This window comes from Clavelina lepadiformis, chromosome 1 (assembly GCF_947623445.1).
Source record: "Clavelina lepadiformis chromosome 1, kaClaLepa1.1, whole genome shotgun sequence".
Lineage (NCBI taxonomy): Eukaryota > Metazoa > Chordata > Ascidiacea > Aplousobranchia > Clavelinidae > Clavelina > Clavelina lepadiformis.
In genome coordinates, this window is record NC_135240.1 from 3083005 (window position 1) to 3105315 (window position 22311).

General features: G+C 38.8%; 1 pseudogene across 1 annotated transcript; it reads right to left on the minus strand.

Moving 5' to 3' along the window:
* Nucleotides 1-55: 55 nt before the first annotated feature.
* Nucleotides 56-21751, minus strand: LOC143448529 (uncharacterized; annotated as a pseudogene). Its single transcript, XR_013114464.1, has 47 exons — nt 21648-21751; nt 21297-21440; nt 21037-21099; nt 20772-20938; nt 20582-20690; nt 20088-20267; nt 19775-19912; nt 19473-19691; nt 19208-19404; nt 17567-17762; nt 17119-17250; nt 16225-16327; nt 15922-16052; nt 15479-15703; nt 15115-15282; nt 14846-14995; nt 14559-14645; nt 14381-14437; nt 14059-14223; nt 13683-13897; nt 11334-11459; nt 10920-11138; nt 10412-10654; nt 9933-10101; nt 9549-9637; nt 9238-9390; nt 8887-8993; nt 8676-8807; nt 8332-8518; nt 8015-8107; nt 7717-7867; nt 7466-7604; nt 7253-7344; nt 6850-6991; nt 6116-6237; nt 5924-6012; nt 5642-5819; nt 5280-5423; nt 4941-5129; nt 4614-4727; nt 2608-2779; nt 2237-2393; nt 2006-2155; nt 1791-1926; nt 1458-1625; nt 1004-1146; nt 56-756 (listed from the first exon to the last, which is right to left on the minus strand). The product of XR_013114464.1 is annotated as an uncharacterized LOC143448529 (transcript).
* Between the last annotated feature and the right edge of the window lie 560 nt (nt 21752-22311).

Consider the following 22311-nt stretch of genomic DNA (forward strand, 5'->3'; position numbering starts at 1 on the left):
ATCCAAAGACAGAAAACACGTTGCACCAATTGAACATTTTAATTTATTGCCCGGTTACAAAATAGGCCGTTCGAGATAGGTCTGTAACGACGGTCTGTAAAGACAAGACATTTCACCAGCGCTTTATGCAAAACTGCAGAAGTGTCAACCCACATCAGCGTCTGTGGAGTGCTCATTTTCCTTACTAAAGTCATTTTTACGTCCAAATCATAACTTCAAAGACTCTAAGAACTTATTAGTTTGTTTAATGTTTCGTGCAAACTTCGATGTTACAAAAATATTTGTAGATCACTTTGAATCGGGGAACACCATAAATAGAATCTATATGTGATATAAATCGAAGGGAGAAATGCAACCAAAACGGCAAAAAAGGCAACAAAGCAGTCACGGTATACAGAAATTTGATTTCGATGTATAATCTTAATAACTCGGCACGCATCGTTTCCTTTGCAGCCCATTATTTCGAAATACGCGCGGCTGCCATTTTGAAGCGCTTAAAATGTGCTGATTTGCCCATTTGTGATCGTGTAATCACGTGATGCATTGCCTTACGAGAAAATGTAATAACGTCACAATACTGCAGAGGAAGAGTGTATTTTTGGAAGATGGCGCCACTTTTGATGCTGATTCTCCATCTCCGGGAGTGGAAATTTCAGATGCTGTTAGGGGCGACAAGATGAGGTAAGAAGTCAATGTGGGACTTCTCATGTTGATAAGACGAGATAGTCGCTCTGCTTCTCGTGTGCAAGCTTCTACCTACACAAATACAAAATGTGATCATTGAAGCGTATAACCAGGAAATAATCCGAATTTATAATGAATTTGCCGTTTCTCAGTTGGTAAAAATAATAATCATTGTTTTCTTGGTAAATTAAAAATATTTAATAAATTTGTTTAAATTTTTTTTAAATCAGTTGATAAAGTTTTGTGTAAGCGTTTGTAGTTTGCATAAAAACACGGAGAATCTATTTGTCTGTAATACGAGTTTGGAATTTCTGCTTACTTGAATCAAAGATGGCTTTGGAATGCGGGAAACGATTACAATTGCCATGTCTCCTTCGGTTGTCAACTGGCCATATGCATTGCATTCCAAGATATGTAGTTGATGAAGTAGTAAAAATATAATATCTCTCACCGTGACTGGTCCTGTGCAATTAAATTCCATTGTCAAAGTACAGTATTCTAATTTTCACTTTTTAAGAAAGTGAAATTTTGCTTTTGATAAAAAGATTTTCTAATTTAAGAAGTTGTTACTAAAAACGATTCACACATTATGAATTTAGATAGTTAGCGCCAAGCAATATATAAAAGAAGTAACGTCGGGTACCATAATTATATTTGTTTGAGGGTTATTGCCCGGTCGGGTAAGAGTACGATTACAAATGGGACAAAACTTAGCTAAAAAGTGAATTAACAGCAAATGGATTCCTTGAGTTAACACTATTACTACGTCTTACCATTCCACGAAGCTTCCGATATTGCTCGCAGATGGATGCGATTGATGAGGACACGAAACATTCCTCCACATAACGAACAACATGATCCCGGGGGACGGATTTTATGGCAGCGGGGGTTGGAGAGAGGAGGACAAACCACACCAGAACAGCTTCCGGTCCCGTCTTCGTCTGGATAAAATGAAACATAAATGCAAACTTTTTGTGGTTAGGTAAACTTGTATCAGCACAATGATTTGAAGTTAACATATCGGTGAGGTCTTCAAGCATGATTGGTTTAACTTGAGCACTTTAAAAGCGTTCTTAACTTGCTTTACATGAGTTTTAATTACTAACTTGTGGCAGATCCAATGCTTCTGCATGGGCCTAGATGATCAATTAAAACTCCGTTTGCATCGGCCATGCATGAATGCTTATAACTGACGCCATCCTGTCCACACACAGCCTGGGCGTATCGCGAATAACAGTTTGCCTATGAGGAAATATTTCGGATGCTGACTTGTGAAAAAGGAAATATTCTAGTTTTTTGAAAAATGTAAGTTTTCACAAACCTGGCAAGAACCTTGGTAAGCAAAACGTCTGTGTTTGCTCCGAATCAGTTTACAAATATCTTCAAACTGTTGATTTTTAGCGTCACAAACCACAGTATTATTTGCAAGCAGAGCCGTGTTGGAAAAGAAACGCGATGATGATAAGACATTCTGCACAGAAAACACATCGCTCAGCAAATAAACACTTTTTACTTCAAAATGCTAACTGATGGTATGCCTTAACAAAAAAACCTTGACATCCAGGTAGCGGTGGGAATGGAGGCTATATGATTTTAACGGCGGGGTGGCGCTCTTAAGCAATCGTGTGCATTGCCTGAATCTAGGAAGGCACTCGTATTGGCGACATTTGCTTATATCACTCAAGCACACGCGTGGAGTGGGGACACACCTAAAATCCAAATTAACTAAATAAGGTTACCACCATTTACAGATCCATAAAAATTCCTGATAGTCCTTTAAACTGTTCATACGTAGGGTAATATGGCTGTAGCTCATACTGCACCGGTATAGCGTTAACGAGGACGAACACAGAGTGATATGAACTGGTTTTTAATTAGCAAGGGGGATGCCTGTTGGCGAGGTTAAGAACAACCGTAAAATACCTTTCTTTAGGCTTGCACGGGTTCGGATGACACGGTCGTTTACTTAGACACGATCCCGATGAAACAGAATCCGTTTCTTGTCCGAGCCACTTGGCCACACACATACTGGGATAGGTTTGGCCGTTCTTACCGCAGACTGGTTGATAAAATGCCGAACAATTCCCTGCTACGCCTAAAGAAGTATAGTTGGTTAAATAAGTAGAGTTAGAACGAGGAAGTAGTTAAAAAGTGTTGAATTATTACACTCTAACGGACAGTTATTATTAGGCTTGCCATAATTTTGTGGCTTCAAAGCGGGACGCTTTCAAACAACCCAAACCCCTTAGCTGTGATTTTTCAACTTGACATTTTTCGGAATTATTACTTAGGCGTACATTTAAACCCACCCTAGCTGTCTTCATCGACCATATTGCCATCGAAACTTCCAAGTGCTTGTTCTCTAAATATCGGTTTCAATTCGAAAAATAGGAAGGAATTGACGTTAACGATACAAAGATGGCTGCCTCTATTTCACCGGAAAATTACCGTACCAATTATCCGCTAACAATGACGTCACAATAACATTTTTATCGAATACAATGAAATAAACAATATACAACATCACGAGTTCTTCTTCAAGAAGTACCGGTACGCTACACAGCAAAAACAATAATAAGAACATGCCAATCAAGGCTGCCACTCGTAGGGATTTTACCCTACGGTAGGGTTTTTTGGCCCCTTGTAGGGTGTAGGGTGACCCTACGGGTTTTTCACTTTTATTCATAGATTTCCTTTTGTTTAAAGTAAAATAAAAATAAATTCAAATAATAAATTTACTGAATAATGACAAAAACATAGTCTAAGCCAGGGGTGGCCAAACTGCGGCTCTTTAATGAATTAGCATTGTTGAATTAGACATGCATTTTCCCGGTCTAGACCAGTTGTTTGATCAGATTATGAAACAATGCGTTCTATCTCATGTAGTAACAATGGACACTATAGTTAAGTAAATTGTCAGATTGAAGCTGTACGTCAGGGATGACCTAGTTTTAAGTCTTGGTTGTGGTTATACTAATAATTGTAAATTGCAAAAAGAGTTGGAAAAGCCCAGCAGGTGGAGACTGGAGAGTGAGACTGTGAGACAGCAGATGAGCAGAATCAGCAGATTGAACAGACAGGATTACAGGAATCAAGTGATCTTGTTTTGATCAAGTCAAGTGATCTTGAATACGATAGGCTACTTTTATCATTAAATTACAATAATTCTGGTTGTTGACAAGTTGACAACGCCCAAAGAGGTGAGATCCAAAAATTCTAGGTTTCGATCGCAAAGCTACAGAAAAGAATGGGAAAAGGAAAACTGGGCACAAGGATGGTTAAAAGTTTCGTCTCAGGGAGCATCAAAAGCATTTTGTCAGTTTTGTGACAAGAACATTCTTGCTGGGAAATCAGAACTAATAATCAGAACATGCAAAAACTGCTCAACATTGTCAAAATGCTGCATAAGTTCTTGGAAGCACATCGATGGAGCAATATGTCACAAGTAGTCAAGGCTGCATCAAAGCTGAATTAAATACTGTGACCTTAATTGCAAGATGCAATATTTCTTTCAATTTCATGTCATACATGGTACCAACCCTGAAGCATATTGCTAGTGATTCCAAAGCAATAAAAGATATGACCTCTGGTCGGACAAAAACAACATATCTACTAACAGAATGTCTAGCTGTTGATGCTCATGAAAGGTTAATTCAAGAGCTACAAATTGCCAATGTTCGTGTATGGCTTCCATGCGGTATGCCTATGCTGGCTGACTGAATGCCAAACCGGGACGTTTGGCTAACAAATCGGGACGCCGGGACAAGACGTTAAAAAGGGGGACTGTCCCGGCTAAAACGGGACGTATGGAAAGCCTAGTTATTATCCATAGTTTGTGAAGTATATATCAAGTCATTTCAAAGGATATATGCTTCGGTTTAGTTAAGTGATAAAGTAAACCTAAGAAACATTATTTAGCTATACCTTACCCGTAAAAGCACCTTTTTGGATATCTGTAGCCTGGCATTGACGAGTGGTGCAAGTGGCATTTCCCGCAAAGAAATTACAAAAGTTGCAATCCACCTTAAAACTGCTGCCGTGACCTTTGATAGAAGTGTTTATTTACCAATAAGAAAATGTCAAAACTTATCCCAAGGAAAATATCGCATATCCTTTTGCAAAAGGATACTTTTTTCCATAAATAGCTTAACCACATATTATAGCCTAATTGTTATATTTGTGGTAAACCTATAACATTGGCAATGGAAAAGACGGCCCATAGAAGCGCGGTTTGTTTTTTTACTGAATATACTTACTTCTTAGTTGACCGGCAAGCTTGCAGGGTTTCTGTACATCGGTGCAGGGCAGTTTAGTGCACGGGCGCAGAGAACCATTTGCTGAACACACGCATGATATGAAACAGCCTTCACCACGTGCTTTATCCGGCACTCTCACAAGTGAACCTTGACTGACCACAAACGCAGATCGATGACCCATTTTACATCCTAAGTTGACGAGACAAAAATATTCGAATTAAAATTTGGGCTAAGCTGATGATGTGTAAGGTGGCAGTGAAGCAACTACATTGCATTAAGCATTACGGTTTCTGCCGCAAAAGACACAAAAAATCAGCGATCTTAATGTCAATAAAATACCTGATAAGCAGCTAAATTGAGGACAGGATTGACCTGCATCGCACTTTTTCCGATTCAAGACACAAACTTCGCCATCGGAACAAGGATTCGGGCGACAAGGTTGAGTTACCTCTGAACTTTCCTTGTTCGCTGATTGTCCTGGTCCTGATCATGACAAAATATATTTTGCAATCTTGTGAAGAACTTAATATATATAAGTAAGCTAAATTTATGAGCGCTGTGGCCAAGTAGAGAAATAATCCAGCATCAATCACATAATAAAATTATAAAAGTGAGGAGTAACATCCAGATAAAATGTTGAACCAGCTTACGACTGTATGTAGATAAGGAGATGCAATAAAACACAGCCAGTGACCACTCACCGTTGATACGATATTGTGCACCGAGCAGGACCTTGTTGGCAAATTCAAGTTCACACAGTCGTTTTGTTTGAAGCATCATGCGGGAGAGCACTTCGGTGTCACTTATTGGACGAATTCGGTCAAAAATCCTACCACGGGGTGGTAGTAAACGGTAATATTCCATACTATTCTGTTGAACCTGCACAATGAACAAGTAAAGGACTTGATAAAAATTGCTTGATTGAGATAAGTTGTGTGGTTGTGGTACAGCTATGCATGGTGCAAATGCAGATTTGATTGAACCTTTTCAAGCGCTCGTTGGAGTCTGTTCGAGTTTGATTTGATCTTGTGGATCTGTGGGCTTCAATTCACCAGCAGATATGATCAAATCCCTGCAAATAAAAATACATTGCAAATATCACTACTTTATCAAAACAACTTAATGCGACATTTTTATTCAAGTTTAATTTTCTATAATAATGTAGTAAGACGCACTTAATATCATTCAAGATGCTGATGCCCATCGCCAATCGCTCCTTTTCCAGGCGCCCGAATGGGATGGCATGGAGATCGACGTTTGTGCTTTTCATGGCTTCCTTCATGCTGTCCACGTTGATCTGGAATGAATGATATTAACGCTGGTGTGGGCAAAATAACGATAATGACATTTATAAGGCACGTTATTAGAGGAACAAGTGTAAGAACAGAAATATAATCTGAAGTTGTTGTTATCAAAATGCAATGGAACTTCGTTAAAACAATTCTGTATTACTCAAAGCAAATTTACTGGTCCCGGCGAAAAAGTGAAATTTGTGTTTATAATTAACGCTACCTTCAAGTTCGTTAACTTGAAATGTCGGTTTTTGTGACCTTTGTGGCGAAATACTACCCATTATCTCAAAGACAATCATAATAACATTAATAGTAATGCAATAACTATGACCAGAACTAAGTGACGTGTTTCGTCAATGGGTTGACAATTGACATATTATTATTAATTCTTCAACCTAGACAACATGTGATATTTTCAGTTAATAACTGAAGAAATTTGATCAGTTTTATGAGCAAGTTTTAATGAGTTGCTTGTTTAGGAGTTGGAATCGAACTCATTACAAAATCCCTGGTTTTAATCTCGTTTTCATGGACATTAGCCGCCAATTTCTTAACTTCTGATAACTCGAATTAATTCGAGTTACCGAGCTTTCACTGCAATTGAGTTTAGAAATTACCATGTCAGCAAATGCGCTTTGAATTTCCTTGTGCAGCAGTGATTGGATGTCAGTGTGGAGGTCAAATTCCAAATCTGCGACTCCACGCTGACGTTGAACATCGGGCGCTACGAGATGGTACTTGCGCGTTTGTGGCTTGAAACTAAATGTGAGGTTCTTGTTGAATTTATTAACAGAGCAAGATATCAAAATTAGAACATGTACAATTGTACATTTCACACGGTGGAACGGATTAAATTTTAATATCTATAACTAAACCGGGTAACTTTACAAATGGAACTGCGAGTAAGTGTAAATACAGAAAATGCGCCTGATTATTGATATTGATTAATTATTATATTATTGATTGTTGTTAATATTTTCATGTTAAAATTCAATTTTACATCACAATTGCACAACTTACTAATTGATGCTTCTCCATTCATTTGCCGTCTTCGTTGAAGTGCTCCAGATGATGTTGTCAGACACCTCTGCTGTGATGCAGCTTGGCTTTACCTGAACGATGGGAGAAAAATATTTTCTGTGCTATTTTGGCAAAAAGTTCTTTGAAAATGTGGAATTACACAAAATTATAGCAAATTAATGGCTGACAAACAATTCTAAAAGAACAACTGACCCATTTTTCACGATCGATGTTCATGACAGCTTGTAATTCGTCAGACATTCTTCCAGATCCTCCTTCAAGAGCATACGAGAGTGCGGTGCCTCCGAATCTGTCAACTTGGGGGATCGGCACCCCTTGATCAACGAGAAGCCTGAGAAAGCAATGAAAAAGCTATTTCGTCTGAGAAACAGCAATTTTAATAAATTGAAGCAAGGTGAATCAAGGTGAAGCCTTGACCTGAGCAAGCACACATACTGACTTACTTCAGTATGGTTAATTGGTTATGTTTTCCCAGCAGCCGTAAGCAAGTGGTTTAGCAGCGTGGTGAAGGACCGTTCGGTCGTCACTGTCCAATGCTGACAGCAAGACTGGCGTTTTGTGGTTAAGCAACTTTTTAACGACATCTTCATCATTCTAAAATTAACAACAATGAACAACATTTAACTGTTGCATTGACTACATAAATCGAAAAAAAAATACTGAGAAAGCAATGCTTGGTCGATAAATACATCCACAGATGTTTATTATTGACAATAATCAGATTCTGTAAGCTAATCCCACATGTTGTACAGCCAGCATGAGTGGTGTTTGATTCTTGATTCCATCGACTTGAATATTGATGTCAACGTTGTAATCCAACAGGAGGTCAATCACCTGTACAGTAAATTACCATGATAGTAACAATGTAACATATTGTTAAGAAGGTGTGCAACGGCAAACAAAAAACCAATACTGACCATGAAGCGCATAATACATGGGCAGAAAAAACTTTGTTGCAATAACATATGAGATGGTTAAATAACGACTAAAACAAATAATAAAAATAGGAATAAAAATGAAAAGTTAATGTTTTCATTTCAGACACTAAGATGCCTCACCCGATGAGCTTTCAGTTGAATGGCTCTTGTCAGTGGGTTGATGACGATGCTCTCGATTTCGCCGCTGAAGTAATCGTTCACAACAATAGCCGGATCGCAGTCAGGAGAAGAAACCTCGATGAGTGGGATCGGGAATCGACAAGTTCAATTTATCGCTCCACTTCCACGATCATGCTCCAGGACGAGTCTAAGAGAACCGGGTAAATTTTGCTTTGAAATGTCGATAGAAACACAAGTTTAAAATGGCATGTTTTGATTTACGAGCTGTTATACATGCACAGCTTAATTTGAAATTAAATTTCTACAAAATACTAAATTTTCTACAATTTTAATTTAAGACTTACTTCAATATGTTAGCAGTTGTGTCATCATTAATTGCAGAGTTCCACAGCAGAGCGGCTAAAGCATTTCTACCTGCCAAATCAGTGAGTGAGATCATGCCTCGGAACGAAGAAGGATTTCGCTCTGCAAAACAAATAAATGAGAGACCGTGAAGGTTAGCTATCTTTAAAATACAGGGCATCACGGTAACTAACACTGCATACCAATAAAACCTAGATGAGTGTAAGGTTCTTCGTAAAAGCAGCATAATGAAATGGTGTGCATCCACGCTCATCAGTTGTGTAACTTGGCACACCGCATTCAATTAAGACTTTTGCCACCTGAAGAACACTAGTGTGAACCGATGCTACCATGCTTAAGAGGAAACAAAGGTTATTACGCCCAACATATGCTTGTTGACATAAGAGTAGTGGTTATAAGTTTTCTTACACCATAGCCCTTGTTCTAATATGTCACATTTGCTATTGGAGATTTGTATCAGTTATCATGGAATTAGACTCAACATGACAACTTTCTTCATCTCCGATGTAGGGTGAGCAATGGAAATCTAAAAATCATTTCTACCTTGATCTGAACATCAGTGTTGGTTGGTCGATTTATTGCAAGAACGTGGAGAAGGTTCTGCTTCAGGTCATTCTTTTCACACAGCTTGCTAGAATCTCTTTGTTTGCGAAGTAGAGATAAAACGACCTGGTATTTTCGAGCTCGCATCGCCGACTGCAAAGAAAATGTAAACAATGGCGCAAAGTCGTGGACAGATGTGGTTGGTATTCAATGCAAAATAAAAACAGAAGTTTAAAAGTAACATTTAATGAGACATTAAAGACTAAAAAATAAAACTATTATTTAAACATTAATGGTAAATTGGTGCTCACTTCTACTGCTGACGCATACTCCATTCCACAAGCTTAAGCCTATCCAGCATAACATAAGTAACACCTTGCCAGCCTTTCTCCACAACAACCTGTAACAAACACAAGGTTGGAATGTGCATGGCTGAGAGCTCCCTGGTAGCTTAACATGTATTAAGTATAACTTTGGGAGAATTGAATGGGGCAAATTTTGGCAAAAAAGACAGTAAGCGCAAAAATCTTCATACTGTATTGAACATTAACACTATATTCTGCGCGTTGTACATCTAGTAATCTTATACTCTGGGAAAGGACCTTATACATGTTAGTGTCCAATACAACATGAACACTTCTACAGTTGTTTATTTTTCCAAAAATTTGGTGCAATGTTTTATTAAGTAGTTTCACCTTGAAAGCCGGTTCACAAGTGGGCTTGGGTGGCGGGGCAATAGCAGACTTCAGTCTCCATTTCCTGTGGGAAGTTTCTTCCTGGGTATCAGCTCCACTTAGTGGACGTGGGATTGTGATTACGTTTGTGTTGACGTTAGCACCTTTCCGGATCAACATCATCACACAACTGGAAAAATATGTCAAAGAATTCTTTTAGTGCTCATCAGCTTTTACAGACAAACAACAACCATTTCCTCGATTTAAAAGCAAATCTAAACATGAGTTCATAGAGTTCACAATACTTTGATCAGATACGCATGAAGTACATTTCGCTTAAAACAAGACACCCAGTTAAGCGGTGAATGCAAAACAGCAAAGTGAATGATGCGACAACTGACAACCAAATAATTTTCCACAACATGGCACAATTACTTTAAAATATCACGTTTTCAATAGACTTCATAGAAAAAGACCAGTGCTTAAGAACTTAACCTCACCTGTTATGGCCGGCTTTGACAGCGAGGCTCATTGGAGAGTTGCAATCCGAATCTTGTCTGTTGATGTTTGCCCCTCTCTCGACGAGATGCATGCAGCATATCATCGCACCTTGACGAGCAGCTTCGTGAAGAGGAGTTCGACCTGAAGCGTCAGCGGTGTCTACCTCCTCACCGGACATTCCTGAAGTGAGCAGTGTCGTGAGTTCAATGGGATCACACCCTTTCTCCGAAGTAACCAATTCTCTGAGAAATAATAAGCTCAATGGCATAGATGCTTATTGCTGTAAATACATGCGTTGTTATCAACCGTAATACAATAGTTTCTCTTGTTGCTTCATTTAATGTTACACAATGGAGATGTATTTGAATGCGTAACTCTCATGTTTAGCAATAGCATTAATGCATTATACATATGATTTCATCATATCATTATCAACCGGACCTGTACAAATTTATTACTCATGAAAATAAAATGAGATAATGCAAGTGTCTAAGAAGCTAAACTTACTTGCCAATCTTCACGTAAACGTAATGAAGAGGAACCCGTCCAAATTTATCAGCAACTGTGAGACTGGCGCCTTTCTCTATCAGCAGATCAGGAATGTCAAAGAGGGCAGATGATGGGCCACTTGCATTGACAGCAAGATGAAGAGGTGTCCTGCCCTGGGCATCACATTCTTTCAATGACGCTTGCTCCTCAAGCAAGGCATTCACCGGGTCAATTTCTATAAAGAAGAAAACTTTGTCGAAGCCTTTGTACAATAATGCTTTTATCGTATGTAAAAGTGGCTATTGACTGGAACAGAAAGATGGAACAGAATAATTATGGTCCTGAATTAGGGTTTTATATTCCACAATCTCAGGCAGTTACAGGATTAGGGATTTATGCTCATTGCCCATGCTTGCTCATGCCCATTGCCCTTCTCCCTTTTCAACCGCAAACATGAGCGCAGTTCTTCCATTCCTGGGATCGGGTGGCACGAGTTTGATGTCTGATATTGTTTGAAGAAGAGCTCGGATAGCCGGAAGCAGGCTGCGATCGCCAGGACTGAAATGTTAGAAAAACACATACATCCATGTACTGCGTAATTAATGGCATCCAGGCCGGATAGCCACTGTCAAAACAGCGACTGTCATAATGGCGACTTCATAATAGCGACGTAATCAAGTGAGCGACATTCCAAACGGTGATTGTATAAATGCCGACCGCATTAAAACAGCGACTGTTATGATAGCGACTTAACTAGGCTTACCATATATTTTTGATTGAAAAGCGGGACGCTTCAGAACAACAAGCCCTATCAGATAAATGTGGTTTACATTTTACTAGAAGTATGAGACTATTTTGGATTCCTATCGTCAGGGACAACTGAAGTAGTAAGACAACAAGAAAAACTAAAATAATGGATTTTGCTAGGAAACAAAACAATGTTCAAGCATTTGTAAATTTACATAATCGTCCAATCATACTTTTCTGTAGACAATACTTTCTTCCAGAAGTCTATATTCGACTTTATTTTCTCATAAAAACCACAGCAGGAAAAGTCAGTTTTAATTTTGCTGTTGATAAGGGCTTTCACATTCAAATGGTTTTTGCAGAAGAAAATGCAAACAAGTACCGGAACCGTACGAAATAAGTTCTTTCAATAACCCAACTGCAAAAAGATCATCTCCTCCTCCTAGCCTACTATTACTGAACAGTGAACAAGCGAATGCGCTAACAATCAACTCACCACTGGACCAATTACCCGCTACAATGATGTAACAATTACTTTCACATTTAACACAACGAAACAAGAACACGCATCGGGTATTGCTTTTCAGCAAGTTGGCTAAACAAACCAATCACATCATGCTAATATTCGTGTAGTGTGGGGCAATGCTGGCTCAGTAAATGCCAAAGCGGGACTTTTAGTTGACTGATCGGGACGCCGGGACAAAGCCTTTAAAAGCGGGACTGTCCCGGCTAAAACGGGACGTATGGTAAGCCTAGACTTAACTCGTGTTCACTGAGTTGAATTCACTGAGTCGAATGAGGCATTTATAAATGGAAGGCAACACTATGACGTGTCACATTAATTTTAAGGTCGTTTGAAAAATTTGCCCCAATGGATTTTATAATTTCAAGAAAAGGAAGTGACATGATAAGTTATGAAGGCTTTTTGTACAGGAAAGACAAAACAAAGTTAAATAAAATCAATTGGAGATGTGCTAAAACAGGTTGTAAAGGTCGCCTAATGACAAGCCTTCAGTATCGTGAGCAACAACAACCCCCAGTGAGCAGTGGCGTCCACACGCATCCACCAAACCCTACGGAAGTGGCAGCCAGGAGAGTTGAAAACAGTGTAAAAACAGCTGCAGTAAGAGCACGGGATCCACCACGAAGAATCGTGCAGGATGCATTGACCGAAGTTAATGAAGAAGTTGCAGCAGCTGTTGGCTCTTCCACAAATCTGCGTCAAATCTGCATCCATCAGACGGAAAAGGAAAGCAGAAGTAATGCCTCTCGTAAATTACTTCGAAGACCACTACGTGGGCCGAAGAAACAGACGGGGAGACAGACGGGGAGACAGACGACAGCCATTGTTTCCCGTACATATGCGGAGTGTGAAAGCCAGACAAGATGCGGGACTGCCACGAACCAACAACCAGCTAGAGAGTTGGCACAATGTGTTTCAGGGATCAACGGAAACTCATCATCCTTCCATCTTTCGATTCATCGAAGCTTTAAGACGGGAGGAAGCCCTTCAAGGGGCAAACCGAACCCAGCTACTACAAGGCAGAGACCTGACTCAGCGAATGAAAAGATACGTGACAATGAACACACGAATCACTGTTGTACAGCAAAATCGAGGCCAGTATGATCTGCGGCAGTTCCTTCGAGCCCTTGCTCGCAATTTAGAAATAAACGTGGCTTGATTTTTATTGCAAGACTTTTGGTTGTTTTAAAGTCCCTTTTGGTTTCAATCTTTCACTACGCAGTGTTTGCCTGTTTGTGCGTGCATACGTGTGTAGAGAGGTGTGGGGGATGGAAGGTGTATGTGGAGGGGGTGAAAGAGTGCGTGTGCGCCTAAGCCTTGGATTTAATAAAAGAAATGAGGTCGCTGTCGTGTGGTCGCTCTATTGACAGTCGCTGTTCTGACAGTCGCTATTTGGAACCCGAGCCGTAATTAATATATAATACATTAAGAAGTATTTGTGAAGTATTTCGTACAATACTACTGTTTGTAAGTCGGTAAAAACAGGTCATTACACAACCAGCACAACATACCCATGTCTGGCAACAGCAAGAGTTAAAGGAGCGATAGGATATTTGTGCTTAGGGTTGTTTGAGCAAAAGTTTGGCTGAGCGCCAGCATCCAACAGCATCTGTTCAGCGCGACCGTTTCGATTCAACAGCGCCGTGATTAACGGTGAAGCACCTTGGCTATCCAATAGATCCAACTTTGGCTTGTGGCGAAGAAGACATGCCAGGACTTTGCATTCCTTTGAGAAATTTACTTTTATTAACAGCAAATACCTTTCAAAGCAAATAATTTTCATCTATTAAAGTTGGTGCTAAAAACTTTACTTCTCAGGCAGAAAATGCACAGTTCCATTTTCCAAATAACCCTTTAACGTTACAAAAATAGATTGTAGGCACTTACCTTGTCAATGGCTGATTTACTGAGATAATGGGCGGCGGATTTTCCTTCATCATTTGGGTTGCGATAATTTCGACGAGTTTTTCCAACAATCGTACTCACGTCAGACTTAGATGCCATAACCAAAGCTTCAAGCAAAGGACAGGCCTGGTCTTCAAGCTTCTTTGTCTTTAATAAAAACATGGTGGTTTGGAAAGTCTAGACTCTAGGTGCTGCAATTTTTAGGCTGACTTCCTTCTTAAATGTCATATTAAGAAGTGTTTCTAATAGTGTAATACGGTAACTGGGAACAGTTTATAAGGTAAAACATTGTCGATAAACTCACAAGCTTCTTATATTCATTTTCAGCTTGATCTGAGCTGTCTGCAGCAGGCTTTGCATACTAGAAAAAACATAATTCAGCTCAATCTCAAACAAATGTAGAAAATGACATTGCTCTCCTCGCACACCAAGAACAGTAAGAAAATTATTTGCGCATGAACTGTGAAACTGGGTTTACTTACGTCAGCAATTGATTTTGTAAAAAGAAGCAACGGGGTAAATCCATACTTGTTTCGACGTGCAGCTAGTTCTTGGACGGTTTGCGATGTCTAATAAGATAAACATTAAAATTACATATATACCTAACATTTCTGAAGCACTTTGGTATGGTAGACTACATTGTAACACAATGCACGTACAACGGCTGAAAAGGTGCAACTGCATAGAGCCATAGACATTTCGTACATTTAACATTTATATTGCTCCTTAAGTACTTCCTTCACAAAATGTCGCAACATTTTTAACTTACCTTGTTAACAAGACCAAATACAATATCGGCCATATTTCCCTGATCCCAGTTACATGCCAGCATGTGCAGAACATTGTGTGCTGACAAATTTGTGCTTCTCGGGCAGTGTGCTCCTCGTCGGACAAACAGCTCAACCAAAGCCACATTCATCTAAGAATAAAACTGCTGAATCAAAGACCATTGAATTTCAAGGTTAACTGGATCATATTGCCTCATAAAAATAAAGGCATAAAACAACTAAAAATACAAAATAACGACACAAAACTTACATCGTCAACAGCGAAGTAGAGTGGCAAGCGGCCGCTGTAGTCAGCCATGTTTAGTTCAGCGCCTCTATCCAGGAGCATCTTGGCCAAGCAGATGCTGACGGATTGTCGAATCGAGTCAACTTCTCTGTTCTCACCAACTCTAACTGAGTTTGCGGCTAAATTGTGGATCTAATTGAAAAGCAGTATTAAGACGCAACTCGCAATAAAATAAGGAAACACAAAAATACAATAATAATAATCGACAATAAATTCAATAAATTAAAGGTACTCGTAAAATTTACAATTGAAAAGGCAATGTATTTATGGATCAAAAAGTTTCGCACAACTTATTTATTTCGACCAGCTGTTCTTTGGTCAGTCTTACCGGTCCCATGCCTTGTACATCCTGAGCATTCATGTCTGGCTTGTAAGTATCGATCAAATAAGTCACCCGATCAAAAAGGCCCCGTGTCAATGGTTCTTCAGCAAGTAGTCTTGCTACTATAGTGCGGCCACGCTCATCACGGAAATTGGCATCGGCGTGATGTTCTGCCAACAAGTGGGCAGTTTCTCTGTGATCTTTCAACAAGGTCACTCCTATTGGGGGCATCTAAAACAATAAAAAATTGTTCTTATTGTTGTGAATATCCAGACTTTTGCCAGTTTATAAAAAATTCTAACGCACAACTACTGACTGGAATTTGTTGTGTAATATTTGGAGCAGTTAATGAGTGGTAACATGAACAAAACAGCCAACACAGCCTATAAAGCATGACAGCATGCATTCCATTTAACTCTGTGAATACGAACAAAGTGATTTTGGCAAACCTTTCTGTCATTATACACATCCGGGTTGGCAGAAGCTTGTAGAAGTACCAGCACACAGTGGTACCATCCATAAGCTGCTGCATAATGAATGGCAGAATTGTTTGATGAGTCGGCAACATTTGGATCGGCACCTACAACCAAACAATGTTATCTGTGTCTGAAATTGAAATCATCAACGTGACTAAAGGCAATATTTGATAACATTAATGATAAGTTATACAAAATTACAAGGTACTGTAGTTTCACTGTGAGATGTAGTACATGATTATAGCAAAACTTTACAACCTAAAGGCATCCTCTTACCTTTATGTAGAAGATAGGTGATTACAGGATAATGTCCATTCATTGCTGCATGAATCAATGCCGTCCTTTGCAACTCGTCCCTTATTTCTATGAGTGCACCAAACTAGAAAGTAAACAAAGCAAATTTTAAGCATAAAAAAACAGTTCTGCCACCACATGTTAAACAAGGTAAATCTTGTACCTTAAAATGCACATGAAATGCTGCTGTATAACCGCTTATAATGTTTACGTTTAACGAGATATTTTGTTTTTAAAGTCCATTATAACGTTCAGGGTAAATCCAAACAACTTTACAACAGTCAACACTGTCATAACACATTTGCTTTAGTTGTGTAATTTCGTTTCTCACTTGTTTTAGGTTTTTTGATACGTTAACACTATATTGTGTTGTTGTTAAAGTGGAATTTTGACAGTAGTATTATTTTATGATTTCCAAGGATTATTCTGTCTTGCATTTGGCAAGCTGTTACTGTTTCATTTAAAACGGTTAAGCTGTGTCAACACGAGGCAAAGTGTCTTATCAGGTAACAAGTAGACAACAAAAATTGATTAAGCCACGTTTCATTATTGTGTGAACGACACTGCCACATTTTATTTTTCCCTTGTGCTCATTTTGTAACAAATGATCATCTTTTTTATAACAAACAAAAAATTGTAGCTATTACTATGATATAGCACAAAAAATTAAGAAACAAAAAGCTCCAACCCAGAGACCAGAGTTTCATGCGTTATAAGTTACCCCAATCCAAGTTCTGAAACATGACTGTGCATCGTAAAGCTGGCAACCCTCCTAAATCAACCGCGTAACACAAAGGTTGGGAAGCACCTATTTAAAGTGACATGTACGACTACATACATACAAGTTATGATAGTGTAACATCACATTTTAAATACCTCCACCAATAACATGCAAGTTTGGACATGACCATTCGCAGCAGCCAGCATGAGCGGGGTGGCACGAGCCTTTGAAACACTCAAGGTCTTGTTCAAGTCAGTTTTGTACTTAGCCAACACTTCTATGACAGCCTTAACAAAGCATTTTACAATTAAAATTGCCTTGGAAACACACTATACTTTATGACTGAGTATGTTATGGTAAGTAATATAGAAAGTAAAATATATTACGCTTAAATTACATAAAATACGAGCGTTTTAATAATAATAAACATTTCTAAATCACCTCACAACCGATAAAAAACTCTCAAAGGCGCTTTACAGTAACAGATAAAACAATTTCAGTTTCATAAATTATCACAGGATATTTCAGTAAAAATGTTTAAAATAAAGAATACTCATAAAAAATGTACAACATAAAATACCATATTTGCTTAACTCTACTTACAGCATGGCCATTCATAGCAGCGTAATGAACGGCAGATCTGTTGTTACGATCAGGACGTTCAGCAACATTAACCACATGCAGGAAGTTACTCTTGCTCGCTGTTTTCAGCAAAAGATCAACATTCTTCTCTCTTCCCGCCCCCGCCGCAATCATGACTGGGGTCATTCCATTAACATCTTGCTCTTCAATGCTTACCCTGGCGGAAAGAAGATAATTAACACGTTCACTGCGATGGGTCATGCGTAAAGTTTAGCTACTGCGATGTGACCCACCGGTGGGTCGTACGAACAAAATTACTGTTTTTTTTAAAAGTTCACTGCGATGCGACTTATTATTGTGTCATGCGTAAAACTTTGCTACTAAGTTGTGACCCACTGGTGGTTCTTACGAAAAAAATTACCTTTACTATTTTTTTGCCTTTTTTCCTGTTTCACAATAATTGTTCAACACAGACAAATGGTGAAATTTTTTGTAATTTTACTATATTGAAAAAGAACATACAGCTTGCTTTTCGACCAATACGGTGCTATTTGGGGAAGTTTGTGTATTCCCATATAAAAAAAATTCCTATGATTGTCTTGATTTCAGATGAGGAGGTTGGTTTCCAGGAATTTAATTGTGAATGGCGTGTTACAGTTTGTCCTGCAATGACCTGACAAGCGTAACAGTTCGTTTCTCTCACCATTACACTAATGATGTCATCTGATATAAATAGACTGAATACGTCTATTGGCCAAACTTTACCTTCGTGTGAAGGTTCAGCCTGAATGCAAAGAGTTTCTTGACCAGTGAATCCAAAATTCTTCTGCCTAACACTGGTAGCAGTCCAGCTATTTTGAAGCGTGGCTAAACCAGCAGTACCCTCTACCATGCCTGTGGTGGTCACAACATCTGCTGTTGACGTATCTTCCTCTGCATCCTGTTCTACACTTGTACTGCTGCTATCACTTGGTTCATACACTGAATCATCTGACTCCTCTTCATCTGAACTAAAATCCTCATCTGAAGATTCCTCAAAATTAGCAGCACTTCTACCGTAAAACGATGCAGGATCCATTTTGCAACAATTGAGACAGAAATTACTTACAATATATTCACCTGTACCTACGATCTATCACACAAGCAAATAGTTAAGTTTTACTCTATAAGTTGCTTAAAATTATGTGACCCATGGCACTGACCACAAAATAGTTTGTGTTTAAATGCGATGTGACCCACCGGTATCCAAACGAACTGTCTAAAAGAACTCATTAAAGCGAAGAAAACATGTGGACAAAATCTGGCGGGAAAGCTCTGGCGGCAACTAGCGGTACAGAAAGTTAAAGTAATCGCAACACAAGAAAACAACGAAAATTCTGGATTGCAGCGAACGTGTTAATTAGCTGATAAATAAGAATGTAAAAGTGAACAATGGTACAATGAATGGTAAGCAATGATAAAACAACTCAATCACATTAACAGTGCTCTAAAAAGTCATAAGCCCATACAATGTGCATATAATATATATTGAAGTAGATGATAACAAAATATGTATCTACAAAAATTAGCAAAAGGAAATTCCCCAGTTACCAGTTACCACTTCACAGACCATTATACACGGAAGTACGAAAGACCACTTAACTACTCAGACAAGAAACTTACTTATTGATGAGAAATTCCAGTGGTTTTGTGCTAGAGCAAGCCGCTGCGTAATGAATTGGATGTCGGTTGCGACCATCCGTGGTGTTTAAGCATTCCTTTGCTGCTGCTATCAGTTGCTTTAAGCAGGTTATGTTAGGATTACTAGCAGCACAATGAACTGCTTGCAAACGATGACTATCACAGAGTTGTATTTTTTACTTGAAAACTGGGAAATCTTTTGAAAGGATTCTTTTCATAGCTTTAAAACAAAATATTTCAAAGCAACAATCTCCATTACCGTGAAGGCTGATGATAGAGGCTCCTCGGTGTGCAAACCCGATTCGTGAAGTTCTGTGAGACCATGAACTCCTGGTGGGTTAATGGCAGAAGCATGGCCAATTACAGGATAAGCTGTCGTTTCTTGCCTGGAAGTTCGAATGAGAAACTGTGCAGTATCAACATGGCCCATTTCAAGTGCCCGGTACATGTTGTTACAGAGCATTTCCTGGAAAAGTATAAGAGGATTTGTTAAACAGGAATCTATGGGCCGGCTAACCTCATAGCGTGGAAAACTACTTTTATACTTACTTTCATGTCAACGTCTTTAGTTTTAGGGTAAATGTCAACCAATAGTTGAAGCAGTTCTGGGCTAAGACCAATAGAGCATGCAAAGTATGCAATGTCGGATGCGAGTGAGAGTGAGCTGTCAAATGTTGGTTTAATATCCTTGAAAACAGAGGAAATGGGATAATGTGTTGGTAAATTATGTTTAAACACCATGAATTACACGTCCTAAACCATCGATAACTGACAGCTCTTCCCCTTTAAACCAGTTTTTGAAAAAATCTCGTTGTTACAATATGACAACAAGTTTTGCTGCTTTCATACAGAATTAGGCGACTAACTGTGCATCAGATGAGTCTCTCAACATCGCAGGAGGATCTGCTTCTGGCTTAATCACAAAATCTTTCAAGCGTGAAAGTTCCTGACAAAGTGATCGCAAAACACCAACATTACCGGCACACAATGCGTAATGCATTGCTGTTAGTGGAACATCGACTGAACGACTCTTGCATAACAACTAGAAAGGAATAGAACGATTAGTTTGTAAAACAAACATGCATTATAAATGTATTACAAAGCAGGATTAATTTGGCGGAATAACACTAACGATAACACAATGCACACCAATTGGTGAAATTCATTGTGTTTATAACATTGCTGGCGGCTGTATATAACAAACCATATGATAAGGAACAGTCCTTTATAACAGTAATAAATATAAAAACGCAACATTTTCTTCATAAAGCTCCTTTCCATTAAGAGTCAGATATTCGAAATTAGTACGAGTAGCAATGAATTTTTAACAATGACCATAAACCTCTGAAAACTCACGTGTGGCAGATGGGTTACGTCACTGTATAATCTCTCCAATTCTTCGACATCTTGCAAAATGGCTGCACGAATTGCCTGTTTGTCCTTTGGAAGGTGACACTGTGATTGCCTGCAAAAACACACCCATGCCGTATGATGCAAAGTCCTGCATATTATTTAACTGTGTCATGTTTTTGCACGTCAAATTCACCTTAAATCAAAGGCCGGGTCTTTGGCTGCAACATCAATAGCTTGGTTTGGCACAAGATTTTCATTGCTACGATGGGTTTTTGAATGCAGTTGTTCCATGACTTCTGGGTTTATCATGTACTTAACGGCTCCATTGGAATCTGATGTTACTATTTTACCAGAGGTCTCCTAAAAAAGAGAAAAGTAATGTTTGTCGTTGTTAGAATGGATCTGAAAGGATGCAATGATGTAGTTAATTGAATGGATGGTCCGAGAAATATACAAACCTGTTTCCTGGGTCGGCCTCGGGGCTTCACTGGTGAACCAGAGGTCCCAGCTTTCACTTTCAGCTACAAAAAAACATGCAACTAAAGTCAGAATTGGCCAAATATCCAAAGCAATGCATTAACCGCTTGTCAATAAGTGCTTAGCAATGTATAAATTACTGCAAAATCTATTCAAGGAATAAGATATAAAGGACAGTGATGGTGACAGATTAAACACTGGACACAAAAAAAAGTTTTCTTTGAACAGGGTCTTTTCTTACAGGTGTTTTGAGAAGCCGAACGCTTGGGTTTGAGATTTCGATTTCATATTTCTGTGACTTGCGCTTCACTCCAGTATTCGGCATCCCAGCTATATGGATTTTGCCCAGCTTCCTGGTTACGTCAACATCTTTTGAGGATTTTCTCTACAAGTGATTCAAGATAAATAAAAAACAAACAGCAAAGCACACCCTACATAAACCGTTGCTAAATGCAGTGTTTCCAGGAAAAAGTAACGCAGTGGGACTTTTATAACATTAGTGTAAATTGCAGTTAACGCTATTATGCAGACGAAAATGTGCGCGGTACGTGATAACTGATAAATCATTTGATCAATACATGTAAAAACAAACCTTGCGGCCTCTTCCTCCTGTTAATCTTGGAGACATCTCAGACAAAGGCACAAGGCACTATCTTAATCAGCACTCAGCAGTGCCAAAATTCTAGAAACAGGCCTGTAGAGAAGCCAAAAACAACATTTGGTACATTAACTCTTTCCCTTTAGAAAAATATGACCAACATTTTCATGACCAAACCCGATAGCCTATAGCAGTTTCATTGCGGACAAGAAGTGAAATTACATTGAAACTGAAATAGCAAGCTTTAGGTTTTGCAACGTAATGAGTATGTGAGTAAGCAAAGACTTAGAGGTTGCTAGCCAATGTGCAAGTGAATATTGAAATCAGTGTTTACAACCAGCTGGCCAGGTGGAATTTGCTCACTAAAGTAAACGAAGACGTTTTATGCGATCAGTGCCAGCTACTGCAGTATAGCGCAGCTGCAATTCATTTATTACGCAACAATACAGTATTTTAAATGCGTTTATTTGCCTTTATGCATGACCATGAAACGAACAATTGATTTTCCGCTTAATTCGGCCAAAAGTGAGCGGAACCAAAGTGTCCGAATTAAGCGGAGTCGACTGTATTTCCTGCTATTTAGTAGAAAATCTATTACATGTTATGAGGGAAATTTTACATTAAATATTTTTAATTATTTTAACAGTTATTTGTAGAT